The 6,000-nt window shown below is 38.5% G+C and overlaps 1 protein-coding gene across 1 annotated transcript in view; it reads left to right on the top strand.

Annotated features, from left to right (window-relative positions):
* The first annotated feature begins 418 nt into the window (after positions 1-418).
* The window catches only part of LOC127654950 (diacylglycerol kinase beta-like), a 144,991-nt gene continuing 139,409 nt past the window's right edge, over positions 419-6,000 (top strand). Inside the window, exon 1 of the mRNA XM_052142529.1 lies at positions 419-593. The gene's annotated coding sequence lies outside the window, so the exon portion shown is untranslated. The remainder of the gene's footprint in view (positions 594-6,000) is intronic.

Below are 6,000 nucleotides of genomic sequence, written 5' to 3'. Positions count from 1 at the left end.
AAATGAGTATTGCCTAAGAATTTCTCAGAATATTATAGAGGATTCAAGCAAATAGAAGTATGAACAATAATGATTGTTATAAAGATTTTTTTAATGAAATCATTTTCTTTTATATTCTGATTTTTGCTTAAAGGGCGATACAGCTTAGGGAATGATCCAAAAAGACAGCACGTTTTTTAAATAGGCTGGAGTGAGGCACTTACTGTAGTGGTATTGCACTGTTGATGAGAGAGAGAGAGTGCAGATTGAGAGAGAGAGAGAGAGAGAGAGAGAGAGAGAGAGAGAGAGCACTATGTAAACAGGCTGTCAGAAAAGAAAGTGCAGGGACATTTTCGCCTGCTTCAGCCAAGGGAGAGCGTTGCACACCGATGGATAATCATGAGAGGAAGAGAGAGAGATGGTGTGAGAGAAGAGAGGTTTAATTAATTTATGCAGGAGGGGAGGGATATTTCTGCCACTGACTGAGCTGGTTCCAGCGGTGCCTGTAGCATTTTATTTGCGAGCCCATCCGTTTGTGCGCTGACCGTGACAGCACTTAGAGCAGCCCGTATTCAGCAACCCTACAGCAGATATCATCACCTGAACAAGCAGAGGTAGGTATCAATGTCTTTATATCTGTCTGTCTCACTCACACACGTCTCTTCTAAGCTGGCTCTTGTGCTTTCTCTATGTGCGTTTGTTTACAGAGTATGATAAGTGCTGTCTGCCAAGCTGTGACCCTTTTTTTCCTCTCTCTATTACTCATAGCGTCTGTTCTCGCCGGTTCTCCATGTCATCACACCAAAAGCATGCAGATCAGAACTGACAGTGAATCCAAAACATGCACATTGATCATGTGTTTTTACTTCTCATCTTGGGGTTGATTGATTGGTGCACTTTGGCTTTATTTTGGTATAACGGCTTTATACATATGAGGAGTGGATCCTGCAGTTTTGTAGGAGATGATTGTAGGTCTTTGCATTGTGGCATGCATGTTGTTGACTGCTTATTGCCATTGTTATTGCCTACATTGTCAGAGCTGAGTGCAGATAGATGTTTATATTTCACACTCAGCTGGCTGATCAATGCCATCAGATGATAGATGATAGATGATAGGCTTGTTGATGGATTCTGTTGATATGGGAGGAAACACAGCTCTACCGTTTGACTTAGTTTGTTTGGCATCTTCTCTAACACCCTGGGTTGGTCTGCTTGATTACGGCCATCAGCCCACAATATTTGTTGTGAGAGAATGTAATCAATCTTATATGTGCGACGATTCATTCCCTCCAGAAACCTGTGCTATCATGTGTTCGGGGATAGACGCTGGTAATTCTCCAATCAACTTGCTTAATTACAGCTTATCATGTAATCACTAAAGGCACAGGGTCTTCATGTCTCAACAGGATCTCAGAAGCAGAAACAGCATGAGGAGTGTGTGTGTTTTGGTTTTAGCTCTATAGCTGCCTGAGGATGCAATTCCCATTCTCAGTCTTTAGAGAGGATAAACTGGATGTTTGTGTTTGTAATGGTTTCCTCAGTAATTAGGCATGCTTTCAGTCATTATAAAGACACACTTAGGATAGAGGAAAACAAAGAGGAAAGACTGCTCGTGACACTACACAAGGTCAAAACAGCAGTCAGCGATGGAGTCCCTTAATGGAGTCCATGATAAGGAGAGACTGAATAAACACTTAGTACTCATACTGTTCTGTTTGGCTTGTCTCTCATCTTTACTATGGTCCTCTTTGGTAGATGAATATGCTTCTGTCTGGTAGAGAAGCACAGAGATTTATCCTGGTGTCCTTGCTGGAAGCACATGTTGCAAGAGCCAAAGCAGTCTCCATTAGAGGGAAAGTTTTTTAAACAAATAGAAAGAAATAGATGGTTTTATTTTAAACCGTTTTTGGCACATATTGCAATACAATATCATGCTTAATGTATTTCCCGATAGTTTGGTTCTCACACATGTTACTGACACTTACCGTACTGTCATTCCTATTATAACAAATATAGTAATAGTAAAAATAATTATATAGTGTAAAAATAGTTTTAGAAGAATATGTTATAACATATAAAGATTCTGCTCTATTTGTAGGTCGCTAATCATATTAGCAAATTTGTGACACATATTATTTATTATACATATATATATATACATATACATATTAACTCAAAATGTCAGAACGTCTTACTTTCATTCAAGCATACAAGCACACATGCTCTTTAAAACATTCTCAAATCATGCTGGGATAACATGGACATTCAGTGCATTCTGTTATTAACGCTAAATGCGGAACGTAAAATGCTCAATAAAAAAAAAATATCAAAATTGCTATACTGATCATTTATATCTCTTGTAATGTAAGAAAGTGTATTAAATTAAATAAATGCACAATAAAAGCCTTTTCATTAGTGGTCTTAGTCTTTTGGGCCACACTGTATATTTTTATGATTTCAGCTCTTACAATTATTATTTTGACTATTACATAATATTTAAATAAGCATAGTTAAAATGTGATAATAACATTATTTATTATAAAAATTATTATATATTAATATTACATTTATATTGAGTTTTTGTGATCTGTTTCGGTAACACTTTACAATAAGGTGCTATTTGTTAACATTATTAAAGGCTCATTGTATCATGAACTAGCAATAAACTATGTATATTTACAGCATTTATTAATCTTTAATGTTCATGTATACATTTACAACTGTTGATTGTTAGTTCATGTTAGTTTATAATGATTAACTAATATTAACGTATACAACTTTAAATGTTTGAAATGTACTAGTAGGCTGTATATTGAAAACATTAACCGAGATAAATAAGTGTTGTAAAATTGCTCATTGTTAGTTCATTTTAACTAATGTACACTCACTGAGCACATTATTAGGAACACTATGGCTCTAATAAAGTTCCAGACGTGGTCTTCTGCTGTTGTAGTCCATTCGCCAAAAGGTTCGACGTGTTATACATTCTTTTCTACTCACAACAATTGTACAGAGTGGTTATCTTGAGTTACTGTAGCCTTTCTGTCAGCTCGAACCAGTTTAGCAGAGTTGCGACCAAGTCATTGCTTTGCAAGTCACAAGTAATTCTCACGTCTTTGCATTCAAGTCTCAAGTCAAGTCCCACGTCAAGACAGGCAAGTCCAAGTCAAGTCCCCAGTCCTCAACTTTAAGCTTTCAAGTCATAAACAAGTAATTAGTGCTCTTTGACAAAATTTGTGACAGAGTATTAATTATTATATAAAATGTATATCAGGAAGGCTTTTAAAATGTTTTCATCACTTCCCAGTTCAACTTCATGTGAGATATACTGTATATTTTCACTAAGGGCACCGATCTATCTCAGTTCAATTTGTCTGCCTCGGGATGTGGTTGAAAGATACAAGTGTGTCTTAAAGGAGTATTCTGGGTTCAATGCAAGTTAAGCTCAGTCGACAGCATTTGTGGCATAATGTCAATTGGTTACCACAAAAATTTATTTTGACTCGTTTCTCCTTTTCATTAAAAAAAAGCTTAAAAAGGTTACATTGGGGCACTTACAATGGAAATGAATGGGGCCAATTTTTGAAAGGTTTAAAAGTTGTGTATTATTTGAGCTGTAGAGTTGTTTAAATTGTAATTTTGCAGTTATATTATGGTTTTAAGGTGTGTTGACATTACATCGTTATGGCAATGAAGTTGTAAAATTGGCAATAACTTTACACAGAAAAGCTTTGTAAGCGATTTTATCACACTAAAATCATGTTGACACACATCAAAATTGGCCCCCATTCACTTCCATTGTAAGTGCCTCAATGAAGATTTTTGCTTTTTATAAAGAATAGGATGGATGAGTCAAAATTACTTTTGGTGGTAATCAATAATACGCCACAAAATGCTGTCGACTGAGCTTAACATGTATTGAACCTGTAATAGTCCTTTAACATGTGCAAAAACGGCACTGTCACTTTAACAAGCAATAAGCGTCTCACAGATTCAGAGTGTTAATAAACCCCAGTTTATTAACGAGAGAGAAGTCTCTCTTTTTTTTAGCGCATCCATGCAATGCGTACTCCGGGTAGGGAAGGAGGTATTGCCCCAAGTGAAGGAGTTCAAGTACCTCGGGGTCTTGTTCACGAGTGAGGGGACAATGGAGCGGGAGGTTGGCCGGAGAATCGGGGCAGCGGAGGCGGTATTGCACTCGCTCTATCGCACCGTTGTCACGAAAAGAGCTGAGCAGGAAGGCAAAGTCGATCTACCGGTCAGTTTTTGTTCCTACCCTCACCTATGGTCATGAAGGCTGGGTTATGACCGGAAAAGCTAGGTCGCGAGTACAAGCGGCCGAAATGGGCTTCCTCAGAAGGGTGGCGGGCTTCTCCCTTAGGGTGAGGAGCTCAGTCATCCGTGAGGAGCTCAGAGTAGAGCCGCTGCTCCTTTGTGTCGAAAGGAGTCAGTTGAGGTGGTTTGGGCATCTGGTAAGGATGCCCCCATGCCGCCTCCCTAGGGAGGTGTTTCAGGCACGTCCAGCTGGGAGGAGGCCTCGGGGAAGACCCAGGATTAGGTGGAGAGATTAGGCCTACATCTCCAAGCTGGCCTGGGAAAGCCCCCTGCTGGAGCTGCTGCTCCCGTGACCCGACTTCAGATAAGCGGTTGAAGATGGATGGATGGATCCATGCAATTTGTGATTAATATTAATATTTCGTTTTACTTCTTTATCTGACTTTACATAAAAGGAAGGATATTAAAAGACACATTATTCAATGAAAGTGGAGTGTGGGATCTCATCTTTGGTGGACACATTACATGGAAGAAATGTTTTGTTTTAATCTCAAGCACTTCAAAAAAAAAGGAGATTTTACAGGTATATAAACAGTGTAGAAATAGCACAGTAGGGGTCAATTCAAGCGATAAGGAGATTATAATGTTTGTTGCAAAGTTGCCTTAATATGGTTTGTCATTTTTTTGGTTCGCGATATATCAAAATATATATATAAATATAAATATATTGTCCTATCCCTAGTAGCTAGATAGCTAACCCAGCTAACATGGTAAAATAAATGCTACTGAACCATAACTGACATATAAAAGTTAACAATACCATCATACCTCTGTCTGTGGATTTTCAGATGCCTCACAAAAGTGAACATTGTTTATAAAGTGTCTGTAATTTTTAAACCACGGGTTCTGCGTGTTGCAATCCCATTGTTGCCTTCGATGTTGTATTTGAATATATCCAAATTAAATTACCTTTGGTATCATTTTGGCTGTGTCATCCTTGAATGAGTGGTCTTCAAACTTTGTCCTATTCTCGTGGAAGTTGAATGTGTTGTCTGGTTGGTTGAATGTGGAGCTTGGAAATACAGATTTGAAAATCAAATTATTTGTTTATTGGGTAAAATGAATCATTGATTTGCTACACATTTTTAAATGTACAACTCTGATATTTGGTTTTAGAAGGTATCAAGTCTTCAAGTCAGAGGGCTCGAGTCCTAGTCCTAGTCGAGTCAAGTCACAAGTCATCAAATTTGTGATGGAGTGGTGGTGGTGTATTGGGCTTAAGCACATAACTGGTAATCAGAAGGTTGCTGGTTCGATCCCCACAGCCACCACCATTGTTTCCTTGAGCAAGGCACTTAACTCCAGGTTGCTCGGGGGGGATTGTCCCTGTAATAAGTGCACTGTAAGTCGCTTTGGATAAAAGCATCTGCCAAATGTAAATGTGACTCGAGTCAAAGTCACGTACAAGTCACATAACTCGAGTCCACAACTATTCAGTCTTGCCATTCCCCACTGACCTCTCTCATCAGCAAGGCATTTCTGTCCGCAGAACTGCCGCTCACTGAATTTGTAAATGTTTTTGTCTATAGACTGTTGTGTGTGAATCCCAGGAGATCTTACAGAAATACTCAAACCAGCCCATCTGGCTCCAACAATCATGCCATGGTGCAAAACATTGAAATAAAATATTTTTCCCCATTCTGATGGTTGATGTGAAAAGTAATTGAGGCTCCTGACTCATATTTG

The sequence above is a fragment of the Xyrauchen texanus genome, chromosome 14, assembly GCF_025860055.1.
Source record: "Xyrauchen texanus isolate HMW12.3.18 chromosome 14, RBS_HiC_50CHRs, whole genome shotgun sequence".
In the NCBI taxonomy this organism is placed as follows: Eukaryota; Metazoa; Chordata; class Actinopteri; order Cypriniformes; family Catostomidae; genus Xyrauchen; species Xyrauchen texanus.
The sequence above is the reverse complement of the archived record's forward strand: the minus strand, read 5'-3'. Positions and strand labels throughout refer to the sequence as shown.